Source organism: Corythoichthys intestinalis, chromosome 8 (genome assembly GCF_030265065.1).
Source record: "Corythoichthys intestinalis isolate RoL2023-P3 chromosome 8, ASM3026506v1, whole genome shotgun sequence".
Taxonomy (NCBI): domain Eukaryota; kingdom Metazoa; phylum Chordata; class Actinopteri; order Syngnathiformes; family Syngnathidae; genus Corythoichthys; species Corythoichthys intestinalis.
This window is the reverse complement of record NC_080402.1, coordinates 49,945,436-49,963,525: the sequence shown is the minus strand read 5'-3', so window position 1 is coordinate 49,963,525 and position 18,090 is coordinate 49,945,436. Positions and strand designations below refer to the sequence as shown.

The window sequence follows — 18,090 nt, the reverse complement described above, 5'->3', positions numbered from 1 at the left end:
AGACGCCACGTGATTGAACAGGCTGCCGTGGTCATAGAACGGCAAGCTTGCGTCTAATTGGTGTAATGCAGTCATGTGATTATTGTTGCGACGTTTCATTGGTGAAATTAGTAGAGCTACCCTTGGCATCACTGGCATAAAAATAATAAAATATGTGTGTGTGTGAATGAAGAGCAAAAGTGTAACAACTCATGTGAAGCCCAAAGTAGCGGAATAAGTGTTTTTTCTTCACAAATCTACTCAAGTAAAATTAAAAAGTATGGCTTAGTAAAACTACTCTTAGACATACATTTTTCTAAAAAAGTTACTCGTAAATGTAACGGAGTACATGGAACGTGTTACTACACAACTCTGCATTAAGGCAGCAATTTTACAGTTCCGCTTCACTTATAACAATGATAACAGAACCATGATGAAAATACAATCCAGGTACAACACAAACTTGCAGTCTGTACATGAGGCAAGGAACAACTTTATGTAGAGTAGGTGTGGGTATCTTCTACCTATGGGTACCTCACAATACGACACGATACGATTTGCGATACAAGGCTCACGATAATGAGCTCACAATATGGCGATATAACAATTATCGATACACGGGTATGGAAATCATTTTAGGATATTCTACAAAACAACTAATAGAAAAACAAGCTATTTTCATTGTTCTACTGTGAATTGGAATGGGTTTATCAATAGTAGAAATCCTATCCATTTGAATTGGGAGGGATGGCTGCGTTCTGGATGTCTATGGCCATCATTGCCTGGCATTGGCTGCCACTGACTTCATTTTGGGGCATTTCAAGTCATTTCCTGTCGATTTTCAGTCACTTCCTTTTCCTTTTGGGGCATTTACGGGTTACTTCCTGTTGATTTTAGGGCATTTAAAGGTCACTTCCTGTTGAATTTGGGTTACTGAAAAGGAAGTGACTCAGGAATATCCCCAAAGGAATAGGAAGTGACTCAAAATGAACAGGAAGTAACCTGTAAATGACCTAAAATCAACAGGAAGTCACCTGTAGTTGCCCACAAGACTGGCTGTAAATGCTCTGGTTTCAGTGCCTTTGACAGCACTAAAAGTCCAATTCATTTAAAATAATTTGGATTTCTAGCGCCGTCAATGGCAGTCGATGAGCCAACGTAGACACTATTAAAATGGAACATTTAGTTGGCAACAGTGACACATTCTTAAAACGATATATCGATTCTTGGCGGGAGCATAACGATAACCTTTCGGGGTACAAAGCATAGTGAGACTATGTAATAGCAAATATCGTATCATATTCCAATGAATTGATCATATAGTGCTGAAACGATTAAACGTTTAACTTGAGTAATTCAATTTTTAAAAAAAAAAAGCTATGAATCAAATTTTGTTGCTTCGAGAATTTGTTTAATTAGTGTGACGTTGGAATGGTTTGTTTTGAAAGTGTTGTATTTTGTTTTACTGATTTAGGTGAATACACTTCCCTCTAGTGGCAATAGTGAATATCCCATAACTCGTCTAAGATGTCTGAATCCAGCTGCTCCCTGTTCAGACCAACACAATGTATTTTTTTAGCTAATATGTTTGTTAACGCATTCATTTTTTTAGTTTATTTAGCAGTTTTTTGTGAGAATATGCGTTTGAACGATTTGTTAAGAGCGTTGTAAAAAAAAAAAATCCATAGCATTTTATAGCATTTAAGCTAGCCTACTTTTGCTGGCCAATTGTTATTTTGTTGTACTTAGATCCTCATATATATCTCGTTTGAGGGTAAGCTGAGGTATTTTATATTTTTAAATGCATTTAAATTCTGCAATTTGAAGAAACTCAGGAATTTCATATAATATTTGTATTTAATGCTCTTTTTAAAGTGTAATCTTACCAAGCCAAAATAAATATCGCAAGTAGATACACTTATTTGAATTAAATATCCTAAAATTTATTCTGCAACACATTAATGTTCATAATCTGATTACTATATTCAGGCATGAAAATGGGTCAGGGGTTAAAAAGGTGAGAAGGGTGTGGAGGAAATATGTTCCAGTACACTGTACACCCCAACAAAATATTGAGCTCTGTCGACCCACACTGTGTTTCAGCAGGGCCGTGCAGAGACCGGTGGAGGGGCGGGTGCTCGTAGATCAAAAGGGGCACATGAACAAGTATTTAATACACCTTAAAACAACATAACTTCAATTTTAACCAGCTTTAGATAATAATTGGCTGCGAGTGTGACATACTTTAATTGGGAGGGGGCAACAGTGAATAGAAATCAAAACTGTCATCAACACTTTCTGGCTGTGACTCAGTCAGTCTGCCTCTTTTCTTCCTTCAACCTCTGCATCAAAACTTCCTTCCTCAACTTGTTCATCTGAGAACAAACTACATCAGATGGTCACTGAGCCACCAACAGCACAGTTTTCTCAAAACTATTATTTCATTATTATCCATACTTAACAACTCTAGCACCTAATGATTAATAAAGCAATGACATAAAATCTTATAGAAAAAGAACATTGTAATTGTGTTTATAATTGTATTTAATACCCGACTATCCTTGCAAACTTGTTCTTACCAGGTCTGCTATTCACCCAGCTGATGAGGTATCCACTGCCTTTAGCAGCCTCATCCAACTCCTTTTTTTATCCCTCAATCTCCTTTCCCTACGAGGCATGTCTATGTAATGAAATATAAATATTAAAACAATAAAATAAAATAAAAAACAGACTCCCCGGTGGCTTTTAGTTTTAAAGCTTTCTTTCTCTCTCAATAACTATGGAGGTAGATTTGTGTTTTTATTATTCAATCAAAAAACAAAGTTACTTCTATCAAAAACAATGTTGCTTCAATCAAAATACAGTATATACTTTTAATCCCAAAAAAGTCACGTCAATAAAAAAAAAACAGTTTTTGATTGCAAAAATAAATTTGAGACAAAAAAAGCATTTGAAAACTATTTTTCTTGATTGAAACAAATTTTTCCATTGAAGTAATGTTGTTTTGCGTTTGGGCAACATTTTGGCGAGGACATTTGTGTCTTTATTATTCAATCAAATAAGTTGCTTCAAACAAAAAAATATATATAAAAAGAAAAACTTTGCACATGTGTCAATCACCGTTTAACAAAGCCTGAGAGGGTTTAGTAGACTCACTATGAAGCATTTAATAAAGCCAAGCATTTTCTTACTACTTTATCGGTGGGGCAGTAACATGTTTAAAACTTATCATAATTCTTACATTTTGAAGTGCTTGAAAACCATTTATAAATGATACTTTGGTGAAAAAACATGTCATATATATGTATCTTTTTTCCAATGTAAAATCTGATTAAATACATTGAACACACACAAAAAAATGGGGGGGGGGGGGGGGGGGGGGGGGACGCTACTTCGCGGTTTTCACTTATTGCGGCGGGTTCTGGTCCCCATTAACCGCGAAAAACGAGGGATCCCTGTATTTCTGAAAAGCTTTAAGAAGCAAGAGTCATTCCCACCACTCGTCGGGCCGGTGTTGTGCCGACACCGGCCGTCACCTCAAGTCCCAGCTGAAAATAACGCGTCTCAGGTGGACGGCGGGAGCGATACGAGGCGCCCCCCTCCATCCGAGAGCATGCCGCTTAATTTGACTCAACAGTGTGTTTCTTCGTTTATATTACCGCTAAATACACAAGCTTGACGCCAATTTAACGGGAGCTATTTTTTTTCATGGGAGATTTGGCTAGCTCTGGCAGTGTTCAACGCAAGCTGCAACGAATGGCAGTAACTTTTTAATATCGCAAAATGTGAAAACGATTGAAACCATTACTCACCAAATTCAATCTGCTGGCAAATACAGGCAAGTGTGTATGCTGCGCTCTGGTCTGCCCCGGTGTGGATAAGGCCTGCTTTTTGTTCTCGCAGCTTTGCAATGCAACCAAAGGCTCTCCGAGCACTCCATGTACACGTAAAGAGTGCGCGCGTCTGGAATAATGGAACGCAGCTTGGGCCGATGATTGGTTCTCGTCAGCGAAGCATCTAGAAGGATTTGCTGACTGTCCAAATGTCACTTTTTTAAAGAACCGATTTCTTAAGTGCTCAGTTTACGTACTAAGTTAATCACATGATGATAATAAGAATAATAATTAAATAAAACCTCCCGACCCCCCATCCTCCCAAAAAGAATTTCTCCTCGGATCTACGCAATTCACGTAGGTCGCCCTTTTTGACTTCAAAGCGGCGAATTTCGCCGAAAGGTGAGAGATTTTTATGCCTGTATATTATAAGAATTTATAGATTAATCGATTAACTAAATAATCAATAGCTGCAGCCCTAGATCATTGTTGAATTGGCGATTTTCACTCCAACTTCTACTAGTATAAAATGAACAAGAATTGACCTAAATCTGCTTCCTCCCTTTAAAAGGTAAGGTAGAACTCCTTCCCCATACCTCTTCTGGCCTGCCCAAACTAGCAGACATCAGAGGAATGTCTGAAAGTTGAAAAAAAAAAATGACAACGGAAGGCATTTGCACACCAAAGCACGTCAGAGTACAATGAAATGCAGCCATCAACACCACTGTTGTTGCACCTTAAATTTTAAGATCGGGGTGGGGACAGTGATAGCTAACATGGTGGCTGCAGCTTACGTCTGTGTATGAATACCTTATTTAACTTCAGGCAATTTGCTATTGCACTTTGTTTGAAGGAAGACATTCTGGGGGGCATACTCTGGGTCCAAAAATCAAGCGTTATTGTTTTTAACATACATGAAAACCCCAAGGAGCCAACAATAAGCCTCCATGATTGTCCTCTATTTGTGATGATAAAGTTTCATAAATAGAGAAGACCTCAACATTAAGGTTCGCACCATCGAGATGGTGCCTAGAAACCGCAAACGTCAACTAGCTGACTCACACGCCTTGGGTGGGAATAGCACTTCTTCTGTCAACTTGTTCCAACAAAATGCTATTTGATCATCCAAAACTTCGCATTTAACCCATAGAGCACACCCATTTAACTCATTGGCTGTCATTGACGGCACTAGACGTCCAATCCATTTTGATTGCAAGAGTTCGTTCATTCGCCCCTCCCAGTCAAAATGGACTGGACGTCTAGCGCCATTAATGGCACTAAAAGATAAGCATTCATGACCAGTCCTCCCAGTTTAAATTAATTAAACGTCTAGCGGTGTCAACGGTGTGCAATGAGTTAAAAACTATGAAAAAACAATTTTAGAGAGAGATGCAGGGCTGTAACTAGAGTAGGGCTGCAGCTATCGAATATTTTAGTAATCGAGTAATCGACTGAAAATTCTATCGATTAATCGAGTAATCGGATAAAACAAATATATTTTTAGGTGAAGAGCAATTATACATATACATGAGAAAACAAGACATTTCATCTAATCTTGAACCATTTTCAGTCAATCAATGTCTTTATTTTCGTTGTATATTGTTGAAAACAGCCAACAATTGCATCTCAGGTGTAACTAGAATTAAAAAAAAAAAAAAAAGACTAATTCACTGCTTTCACTCAAAAAACTTTTAGATCTTATTATTATATATATATATATATCTTACCTAAAAATGCCGTTACGCTTGATAACACAAATCACTTAAAAGTTAGGATTTTTCCCCACGTGTTTCAATTGAATTTCTCTTTGTGTCAAGCCATTTTTAAGTTCTAGTTAAGTTTTAAGTTAGTCTAAACTGTAAGTCCTGATAGGATTTTGAGTTTTTGCAGTGTTCAAAATAAATGTATGATACAGGCTGTATTGGAGCACATTAGGGACCAGTGCTACTTGGTGTTTTATCCAGCAATGACTACTGAGCTAAAATTGATAGTTAGCATGATTAAGTTTTTATTTTACACCCTCATCACTCCACAATGCTATGTTATGTTAAAGCCTGTATGTAAGACACGTTAGCCACGCATCGACAGTGGTCATAATTAATTGAAACCTAGCCCTCCGCAGGGCTAACGTTCCGTGAGCTAGTAGCGACAGTAACGTTAATCTTATTTATTAGCGCTTAGCGCTCTTTATTAGCGCTCTTTATTAGCGCTTAGCGCTGTACTGCTTTAAGATGGCGGCTGTTTACAAACGCTGCCCAGACGCGGCCGAGTCTGTCATTTCGCATCTAGTTCAACATACATGTGATCTCTATGAGACGCGCCAGACGCTGCCTGTTACCAATGTAGCATTGTGCGGGCTAGTATTTAGCAACGTCGGCGTCGTTTGTGGCGGCTGTCGGCTGCGGTAAGTTTTTTTTTTTTTTCCCCTTCTTCCTCTCCACACGTGACAGCGCGTTGTCCCGCATTAAAAGTAGTCCTAACAAAACGTGATGCTTAGAGCTGTCAAAATAAACGATTACTCGAGGTGAATAAAATTACTCGGATCAGTTTTTAAACTCGAGTTACTCGAGTTGCTCGAGTACTCGTTTCAGCTCTAAACTAGAGTGTGTTTCTGTTTTTATTCATTTTAATTTAATTAATTTAGCTTTCATTAAAATTGTATTACCGGATTGGCCCGAATATAAGACAGTGTTTTTTGCATTGAAATAAGATTGAAAAAGAGAGGGTCGTCTTATATTCGCAGTCTAGACATTATACCCATTCACGACACTAGATGACACCAGATATCATTGAAGCGATGTTCTGTTATGACAGATCTCAGCTACTCTCCCCATTCACGACGCTAGATGGCGCCAGATATAATTGAAGCGATGTTCTGTCATGACAGATCTCAGCTACTGGTTTAACCAGTTTGCATTATTTTATTGCAATGTTTTTCCTTATTCAGATTTGTTTCAAGACTACAGTAAGACTTTACTTTGATGGTTAATTGCAATTTAGTTGTTTTATCACAATAGATTGGTTTATTTACATTTCAAAAACCAGAAACCATTCATTTATGAATGTGATTGCACTTTAGTTTATTTAAATGTTCAGATATTAAGATTTGAATGAGGCAAAATAACATGCTTTTTCTCTCAAATATATTGTTATAATCGTTTGTTTCAGATGTACTGTAATTGTTTTCTGTATAAAAATTTGGTGTTCAAAAAGTCTTTTTTCAAACTTGAGTCTTGAAAAAGAGGGGGTTGTCTTATAATCTGAGGTGTCCTGTAATGATTTCGCAGCATTCTTTACACACAAAGTACTAAAGATCAGACAGACTGTGTGCAACTCCAGATTAACAATTGCTACACTAAATGCCTCCCAAAATGTCCCCCACGTCAATCTTGGACAGTTTAGCCTCTTGGACTATGCCACTTTAACAGAAATTGTGTCAAAATTAAAGCCCACAACATGCTGCCTTGACATCCTTCCTTCAAACTTTTTCAAAACTGTTTTTCATTGCATAGCCCCAGACATACTTCAGATTATAAATACTTCTCTCCAAACAGGAGAGTTTCCACAGACTTTAAAAACTGCAGTAATAAAACCTCTCCTAAAAAAAACTAATCTGGATGCCTCAATCATTAGTAATTACAGGCCAATATCAAATCTGACATTCCTGGGGAAAATTATCGAAAGGGTTGTGTTCGAACAGATCCAGACATTCATGATGCAAAACAATCTTTTTAACTCATTTCAGTCTGGATTTCGGCCACAACACAGCACCGAGACCGTGCTTATCAAAGTCCTAAATGATATTCGTCGGAATACCGATGCAGGCAAATCATCTGTTCTGTTACTATTGGATCTCAGCGCCGCATTCGACACGGTTGATCACAACATACTACTCAGCAGATTGGAACAGTGGGTAGGGCTTACTGACACTATACTTGAGTGGTTCACATCCTATTTATATGATAGGGATTTCTTTGTGTCAATCGGAAACCATCAGTCCGAACGAACCAAATTCACGTGTGGAGTCCCGCAAGTGTCAATTCTTGGACCACTCTTATATAACATCTATATGCTTCCCTTAGCTGAGATAATGGAACAGTATGACATCTCCTATCACACCTATGCAGATGACACACAACTGTACATTTCTGTGTCCCCACATGATTATAGTCCCTAAGTCTCCCTGAGTAAATGCATTCATCAAATCAATGAATGGATGTGCCAGAATTTTCTCCAGCTAAATGTGGAGAAGACAGAGGTGATCATTTTTGGGCCAAAAAAGGAAAGGTCAAAGATAAGCAGGCAATTTAGCTCAATGTCACTTACAGCTACAAATCAAGTCAGAAACCTTGGCGTAATTATTGACTCAGACCTAAAATTTGATAGCCATCTAAAGACCGTCTCGAAATCCGCTTATTACCACCTAAAAAAATGTAACCAGAATTAAGGGGCTTCTGACTCAACATGACATGGAAAAACTTATGCATGCATTCATTTTCAGCAGATTGGACTATTGCAACGGTATATTTACAGGTCTTGATAAAAAATCAGTCAGGAAGCTTTAGCTAGTACAGAATGCTGCAGCCAGAGTCCTCACAAATACAAGGAAGCTGGACCACATTACACCGGTTTTGAAATCGCTACACTGGCTTCCAGTGAGTCAAAGGATAACTATAAAATACTACTGCTCGTCTACAAAACACTTAATGGCCTTGGACCAAAATACATGCTTGATTTGTTAGATTCCTATGAGACATCTAGACCCCTAAGGTCGTCTGGAACCGGTCTTCTGCATGTTCCAAGAACAAGAATCAAGCAAGGTGAGGCAGCATTTAGTTATTATGCTCCTCACCTCTGGAACAAGTTACCTGAATGTCTGAAGTATGCTCATGATGTTAGCTCTTTTAAATCAGGGCTAAAAACGCTTTTGTTTAGCACTGCATATCCATAACTGTCTATATATTTCAATCTACTTGCTTTCTATTCCTCTTGTGCTTATCTCCATTGCTGATTTCAATTATTATTATTAGTAGTTGTTGTTTTATTTTTATTTATTTATTTTTATTGTATTTGTTATTAAATGTGATTTTTATGTATAATTTTATTTCAGATTTTGATTGTCTTGGTTTTTACGTTGTATTGATTTAAATGTGATTTTTATGATCTTCATATAATGTAAAGCACTTTGAATTGCCTTGTGTTGAATTGTGCTATATAAATAAATTTGCCTTGCCTTGCCTAATCAGGGCCGTCTTATATTCGGGCCAATACGGTAACTTATAAATTTATATGTGCCGTAATTTTCTGACTTTAATTTTGCAACACTTTTATCCTCCCACTTTAAACTAATATGAAACAATACTGTTTTATATTGAACCGTTTGATACGTCCTCTTCGATTCAATACGCAAAAACATTCGGTCCAAATGAAAAACTCCCAAAATGTATTTTCCGAATTTATTTTTGTCGTCTCTCCTTCGCTAAAGATGTCCGGCGCAGCTTTGCCTTGATAATACCAACTCTGTCACTAGCAGCCCCCCTCTTCCACTCCTCCCCCAAACTGCATGAAAGGTGGGAGCTGTGATGCACGAGGATCATTGCTCGTGAGGAAAGACATAAACTTAAGAAGGCAGCTTGTCGGCTTCAATATCATACAAATCCTATGATTGGCAGCATTTTGGGTGAGGTGATATGCTATCCCCACTCGTACATATTTATCAAAGACTGCCTTTACGGATACATACAACTAAATCCGTCTATATATTGTTGCCGACTTGAATGCTACGAATAACCTCGCTTTAACAACAGACAGGTTAAGATCGTGGGTCACAGAGAGCTAACTCACGGTTACATGTTGAACAATGAGTCGCAAATTAAGAGTGCTGTACTTCAAACTCGTCCTGTTTATGAAAGTTCATTGTCAAATGCTGGTGTTGTGCAGTAATGAGCAGACGTGACTTCTGTGGCGTTGTTAACTTTTTTTAATGCCCGACAACACTCGCGTGCACACACTAGATTTAATTAAATAGCAACCTAGATGTGCTACGTTAGATCCCCACCCCACCCCAAAGTCCCATGCCATTGGCTGCGTGAGCCCAGAGTCATCATGGGACGCGTAGTCCATATACTACATCGTTGAATTAAAAACCGCCATGACTGAAAAGTTAAGCCGGCCAAATCAATCCATATCGGTGACTATAGATAATGTTGCAAATACTGTTAATTCAGTACATAACACAGATGGACTCGGACCACAAATAGGATGTTTTTCTCATGTTGTAAACATACCTGCTAAGAGAGTAATAGCAATCAACAGTGTGCCCCGCCTCACTTTACAAAAAATAGTGTTCTCAGCACTTTTATACAACATTTCTTCAGATCAGTAAGAAGTAAGCACATAAATATTATGCACTATAATGCATGTTTATATAATGGCATTTTTATTTTTGCTTGTTAGCAAAATTTAAAAAAAAAAAAAAAAAAATTGTATTTTTTGTTTCAGAGCATTAAATGTATTGAATCGAATTGAAAATCGCGTCCCTCGTATCGAAAATTGTGTTAAAAAAGTGTTAAACAATTAATATTTTTAATTGTTGAAAATACATACACACCTTAAACGCAACAAACAGCTTGATGCAACTTAGAACTGTTCCAGTGAGAACATAAGGCTCAGGAAGGCCATGCATGCATGGAGGAGAGCTAAGTGAGGAACAGTAGCAGACAATTACAGTCAACTAGCACTTCAGCCCTAAAATTAGCAGCCACAGTAGCTACTGGTACATAGGAGCGATTCCTGGGTTTATGATAACGTATCTCTTACAGGAAGCAAAACTGAGAGAAGCATAAACACATATGCTCGTTCTCCAACCACTTGTGTTGAAATGTACATTTTAGGGCTACTGCTATCGATTGTTTTAGTAGTCAATTAATCGATGAACTAGTTAGTTCGAATAATCGAGTAATCTGATAAGAAACATAAAAATTGAAATACCTGAGCTGAGCCTCAGACAGCATAAGAAATAAATGAGGATCTAAGTACAACAATAGAACAATTAGCTTACTTACAAAGCAAGTCCGCTTGCTTAAATGCTACAAAATGCTAACTTTTTTTTACAATGCTCTTAACAAATGGTTTGAACACATGTTCCCACAAAAAATGGCTAAATATACCTATAAACAATTACGAATTTAGCTCAAACAAAAACTTTGCTTATGTTGGTCTTAATAGGGAGCAGCTGGATTCAGCTTTGTGAAATGAGTCATATTCACCGTCGCCAGAAGAGAGCAGTGTATCCACCCAAATCAATAAACTAAATGCAAACACTTTCAAAACAAACCAATACAACACCACTTTAATTAAAAAAATTAATCGAAGCAGCAAAATTTAATTGGAATCTTTTTTTCTAATCGAATTACTCTAGTTAATCGAGTAATTGTTGCAGCACTAGCACATTTCCCCCATCTTCGTGCGCCGGCCATAAGACACAGTCAATGGCGAAACACACTTCATTTTCTTAAGGCATCTTTAGTATTTTCTGTCTGTATGCATCTAGAAAAAACAAGCTGAAAGCGCACGGTAGTACTTTGGGTGTCAAATTTGCCTCTTGTAGGGCGTTTTGCCGGTGTAGCACATTTTGGCAGAACAACAGTATTGTCATACTCTCGTCTATCTCGTTTTATGAATCGACAGTGCCGTCATGCTCATTAATGTTCCTCTTGGGTTCAAATTGAAAGGGTTGAACAGGTGACATATATATGTCGCTAGAGTCATAGTCTAGAAGTCCGGCAGCGTAACCATGTGACGTCACCGCCATGCGACGTCGACATCAATGGCGTCCTACAAACTTAAACTAATTTTACAAATTGTATAAAAACGAAAACATCAAGAAGGGTTTTCATATCAAATTATTTTAATTCATTATAATGCTTATCTTTTAAGAACTATGTGCAAGTCTTTCTATTCGTGGATCCCTTTAAGGCCTGAATTTTGACAAAATCATTTTAATGACTTTTAATGCTTTTTAATGACCGGCATAAACCCTGTGTGGTTATCTTGTAAAATATGATCGTGACGCTTACAGTCGTCTGCGGGTTTAAGTTCAGAAATTAAAATAATTGTATAAAACTATTTAAAAAAAAAAAAAAACAATGATCATGCTGATATTTATGAGCAATAATACCTGACTGCAGCCGACAGCTGCTATAAACTATTCCAACATTGCTAAAAACTACGCCCGCATGATGCTACGTAGGTAGCAGGTAGTGTCTGATGCCTCTCATAGATATTACAAGTATATCGAACTAGATGCAAAATGACAGACTCGGCGGCGTTAGTAAACAGCCGCCATCTTAAAGCAGGAGACTTCTCAGCATTAATAAATACTCTCCAAACGTAGAGTCCTGCGGAGGACTAGGTTTCTATTAATTATGACTAGGGATGCAGCTATCGAATATTTTAGTATTCGATTAATCGATAAACCATTAGTTCGAATAATCGAGGAACATGGAAAATTAAATTAACTGAGCTGAGCCTCAAACTGTTTAAAAAAATAAATAAATTAGGATCTATGTACAACAAAAAAACAATTGGCTAACTTACATCGCAAAAGTCCGCAAGTTCAAATGCTATAAAATGCTAAAACTTTTTTTTAATGCTCTTAACAAATGGTTCAGACACATATTCCCACAAAATAGGCTAAATATACCTATAAAATAAATTACGAATGCATTAAAAAAAAAATCCTCAAACAAAATTTTGCTTATGTTGGTCTTCACAGGGAGCACCTGGATTCAGCCATGTGAATTGAGGCCGAATAGAAAGCAGTGTATCCACCCTAATCAATAAAACTAAATGCAAGCACATTCAAAATAAACCATTACAACGTCACTTTAATTAAACGAATACTCGAATCAGCAAAATTTAATTCGAATATTTTTTTTCTAATCGAATACTCGAGTTAATCGATTAATCGTTGCAGCTGTAATTATGACTACTGTTGATGCGTGGCTAACGTGTCTTATATACAGGCTTTATTTAATCTGTAAAAACAGCACTGTAGAGTGATGAGGGTGTAAATTAAAAAAATAATAAAGCTAATGTCAATTTTAGCTCAGTAGTCATTGCTGGACACCAGCTAGCACTGATCCCCAATGTGCTCTAATACAGCAGGTATCATACATTTACTTTGAAACTGCAAAAACTCAAAATCCTATTAGGACTTATGGTTTAGACTAACTTAAACTTAATTAAAACTTAAAAAATAAATGGACACAAATGGAAATTCAATTGAAACAAGTGGGGAAAAACCCCTAACTTTTAAGTGATGTGTGCAATGAAGTGTATTTTTTTTTTTTTTTTTAAGTGTAATTTTAGGTAAGAAATAAGATTTTTTTTTTTTTTTTTATAAGATCTAGAACTTTTTTTGAGTGACAGCAGTGAATTAGTCTGAGATGCAATTGTTGGCACTTTGCAACAATGTACATCGAAAATGAAGACATTGATTGACTGAAAATGGTTTAATATTAGATGAAATGTCTTGTTTTCTCATGTATAATTGCTCTTTACCTTTAAAAAAATGTTTTATCCAATTACTCGAATAAACGATAGATATTAGTAGAATACTCGATTACTAAAATATTCGATAGTTCCAGCCCTACCACGGTATACCTTGAAACCGGGAATCGGCACATGTCTAGTGTCAACTTTTGAGTAGCTGTCCACTGTAGTGACCACTTTCCCTGAAATGGTTAAATAAACTGGGCGTCTATTATTGTCGATGGTAGGGAATTAAATACAGTACTATGGAATAAAAATACATTTAAAATAAATTAAGTTTAGAGTGTTTTATTAACATTAAATCAATTTAAAATGTAATTTAAATAACTATGTAAAAAAAAAAAAATCATAATAAATATATTTATAATTGAGGCCTGCCGTCCACTTACAGTATGTGGACATCACATTTTGGGTCTTGTAGGCTACAATTGTACACCGAATGTTAATTTTGTGGTTTTCCTACATGACCCAAAATGTGATGTCCACATATGTGGAAGCCAGATCTTTATGGGGTTAAGATTTTTTTCAAATGATCAAAATTAGTCACTCGCCCAATAAAGGGTAAAGTAGATGAAGGATGCGGATATAATTGGAAGTTCAAATTAAACTCTAATCACTGGAGCTGCTTATCGTTCACATATTCTGGGAAATTTTGAGTTACACTAATGGTTCAACTGAGCATTCCTCGATATTATCACTGCGACAATATAATAGTCTTGCATCTTTTTAAGGATGTGGACAGCTGGAAGCATGCATTAAGATAACATATTACATCAACGCAATGTCTTCCAGCAGAGTGGAACAACCTTCTCGCGCAAACGTAGAATTACGATAACAGAACTAGAAAGAGGTAAAGACTAATGTTATTACTCGCATTAGTATTTGCGTAGAAATAATTCGGAGAATTAAACCGAACTTTTTACAAGGAGCCGTCAATTTCCGACAGGGTGGGGCTGATGAGGGCGGCAAGGGGTGCTTGAGCTAGTGTGCTCAAGCTAATAGCCATCGGCTATCGGTACGCTGACAAGTTCTAGCCGCCCATCAGTAGATGACGGGACAGCCACAAATATGACTCCACGAGACCATTTTAAGCCTTGGAAAGAAAGAGAGCAGACAAACCTTTTAGTCAAAAGCAGTGGCTTTCAGGTGCCCGAGAGTAAGTGCGTTCGTTGTGTGCTGATGTGCAAGTATGGCGAATAATGGGACGGCGCCGCCCGGTGCACCACCCGCCCAAGAAGCATTTCCGGGAACCAAACTACGGCAAGTGGGAAGGTTTAACAACAACAACGGGAAAAAAAATCATAATAAAATCAGCGCAACTTTTACTATCAAGTAACTCATCAAAATAACTGAAACTTAAGTACACTTTTAATGTGTCACGTGGAAGTTGTAGTATCTTCCCTTTGTTTCACTAAGACAATGTAGCTGGACAAGTGTGGTCCTGCATTATGCTGGACAGTCCTTCATTTAAAAATCAACATGGGTCTCAAGAAGGTTAGCGCAGGTCGTGAAAAAAGGAAAAGAATTGATGCTTACCATTGAAAATAAGAAAAAAAATGATAGAGAAATATTAGTGTGGTGATCACGTGACTATGTCTACAATCAAGAGGACGGCACTCGTTATTATTATTGTAACATTGGCAAGGAAGTTGCCAATTTCGTCAGGTTTTTAGTCATTTAATTCAGAACTTGTGCAACACAACACGGTTAGTGTTCGCCGTAGCTGACACCAACAAAAACAGAACATGGAAAGAGAGTAAAACCTCTGCCGCACTTCTGTCACTCTTTCTTCAGTTATACTGTGTAATCAGGAGCAGCATGCAAAACACAACTGCCACATTAGAACCAGATTTATTACATTATTATTACAGCTCCGATTTGTATCGATGATTTATTTGTTTTGCTATGTATAATCGCTATTTGTAATTAGAGCTGTCCCGACTCGTCGACGTTGTCGACGTCATCGATGACGTAAATGTGTCATCGATGATGCAAAACATACCGTCGACGGGTAATGACAGGTTAAAAAAAAAAAAATTACATGCGGATAAAGTTTAGAATGGCGGGCGCTCGTGATGCAAGCGGTTGTTACTGGCACCCCCAAGGGGGCCGCTGTTATTTCAATGTGACCGGCATTGTCAGATTGAGCTAAGAGGAAGAAAGTGGGCGAACGAGAGAGAGGGAGCGAGATCGGTGAGTTGGGAAAGTGCTCGGGTAGCGCGGAGTTCAGTTGCTGCATCCTTCACGTTTTTGTTTTGGTCAGTAAGAGTATCCTTAAAGCAGAGGTTGCGCTAGACTTTTTCGTTGTCTGTCATTTTGACTGACAGGGTCATAAAAACCCAGTCATAATCTATTTTTACCCGTCACTTAAATTTTTAAAATGATAATAATGACATATTCAATAGTATTTAGTTTTCATTCATTTTTAATTAATATTCTGTCCGAACAAGCTTAACAGAGAATCCACACCGTGCCGGTGTTGTGCCGAAAAACAGCCGCCCCGCGTGAAATGTCCCCCCTGACGGGAACGCTTGTTTATAACGCATTATTTGAGCGTTTATTTTATCTATTTATTTATTTTATTATTAAGCGCCCACACGTCACTTGTACAAACAGCTTTTTTTTTTCTTCTTCCAATCGATGGACATGGAAACGATTTTCTTGTGCCGTGAATATGTATTATTTTACTCTGCTTGAGCTAATAAATGTCATACCAGTGTGATTGTCATTGGGATATGGTCGTGAAAACCTGTAGACAAATATAAACTGATTTTAGTCGTAAATCCATTACTGTAATGCGTCCATGAAAACATTTGATTTTTTCACCTCAATAAAGCGTTATAAATAAGCGTTCCCGTCAGGGGGGACATTTCATGCAGGGCGGCTATTTTTCGGCACAACACCGTCACACATCAAGCAGATGAATATTTAACTTTTTCTGCGCATTGACAAAAACAGCTGACTGTGGCCCCACTGTGGAACAATGAAATTAACAGTTCACCTGCTGTGGCCAGAACGCAGTCTCATACCTTCCTCCTGGTGCGCATGGACTTGAATTGCGTGCCCGCTTGTGCATAATCAAATGTCTCAAGTGGGAATGCTGCAGAGGTTTTGGACTTTTGCCTCGGACAAACGACTTCTCATGGCCGTTTTGATGTTGTTCTGGAGGCTGAATCCGCGCTCTGCGGCCACACTCTTTTTTCACCTCTTTTATCAACACCATTGTCGTTTTGGGGCTTTTTGAAGAAACTTCAGACACTCAATTGCCTTGACATTTTTCCGAGTAAGGCCAACGACGTCATGCATCAAGAGAGACAATAGCTAATTAATATGCTCACTCGCCACCCTGTGGTCTGGGGTGTGAATTGCAACCTGTCAAAATGACAGATGGACTTCAGTTTTTTCCGTCGCCGTTTTAAAAAAACGGTCAACGACGGAAAATATTCGGTTAAGGCGACCCCTGCCTTAAAGAGCCATCCGACGCCTCTCGGTGTTTTTATGCACGCCGCAGCCTTCCTGAGGAGGAAATCGGACGAACCAACGAGAACGAGCCAAGTGAATCGCCGGTTCACTCCTCAGTTTGGCGAGGAGTTGAAAACACCGCCAATTACCAAAAAGGGCAGAATTGTTGACACGTGAAAGTGGCATAAAGCCAAAAAAGCGGACCAGAATAGCCAGAGCCTGGAATTATTTCAAGGAAAATATGGAGGGTGCCACTGTGTGTACTCTTTGCTAAGCTGAGCTCGCATACCACGGTAGCACGTCGGCTATGAACGAACACTTGAAGCGCCGTCACCCGAGTATAATTTTCGAAGACAACAAGAAACAACAAGCTAGCGGATTGTAAATCCATACAACTTTCTAACGATGTTTTTTAAAATGGAAGTTACCTTTATGTGCGTCGTATCAACGTGCATTTTTATTTAATACAATAATATATATATATATATATATATATATATATATATATATATATTATAATTATATATATTTAAATTATTATTAAATTTATTAGGATCATGGAAGCTCCCACTTGGGGAAAATATATACATATATCCTGTGTATACATGATATAATAAAAATATATATGGAAACAGCACTGGCCTGCTTACTGTAATCCATAACTGCACTAATGTTAGTTACTTTATATTATAAAGTATCATTGTGTATATACACATAGTAGTATGCTATAAAATTAATACTATATATTTAATTGTTGTTACTGTGAGTATGTGTGCCTCTCATTCAAAATAATTGTGGTAATAGTTCAGTGTGCCCTCTACTTTATCTATTTTCAGGTTAAAACAAACAAAAGTTGAACAGTTTTTTCCCCTCCCCCAAAAATGCGGAATGCACACCAGAAAAAGCATCTGAACACACATAAAATATTCTGAAAATGGTTGTCCGGGACATTGCAATTCATTTTAACATTTAGAACAATATAGACAATGACATACCACAAAAAGAGTAAGAATTGTTTTGACTCCTGTTAAAGAGGTGAAGTCTCAGTGTTTCCGTTTACATTTTTTTTGCACTAGTTAATGCCAGCAGCATTTGACATCATTGTTTGTGATTTATTATTGATATTTATGTTATTTATTTATAAGTTAATCAAGAATTTAGGTGTTCCAAAATGTTTTTTGTTAATTAATAAGCTTCAACAAAAATTTCATTAATAAAGTAGTTAAAAAAATATATATATATATTAAATTAGTCGACTAAT

The 18,090-nt window shown here is 37.4% G+C and overlaps 1 protein-coding gene across 1 annotated transcript in view; it reads right to left on the bottom strand.

Annotated features, from left to right (window-relative positions):
• LOC130920380 (rho GDP-dissociation inhibitor 1-like) overlaps positions 1–14,623 on the bottom strand; it is a 41,038-nt gene extending 26,415 nt beyond the window's left edge. The window contains exon 1 of the mRNA XM_057843562.1: positions 14,487–14,623. The gene's annotated coding sequence lies outside the window, so the exon portion shown is untranslated. The remainder of the gene's footprint in view (positions 1–14,486) is intronic.
• Between the last annotated feature and the right edge of the window lie 3,467 nt (positions 14,624–18,090).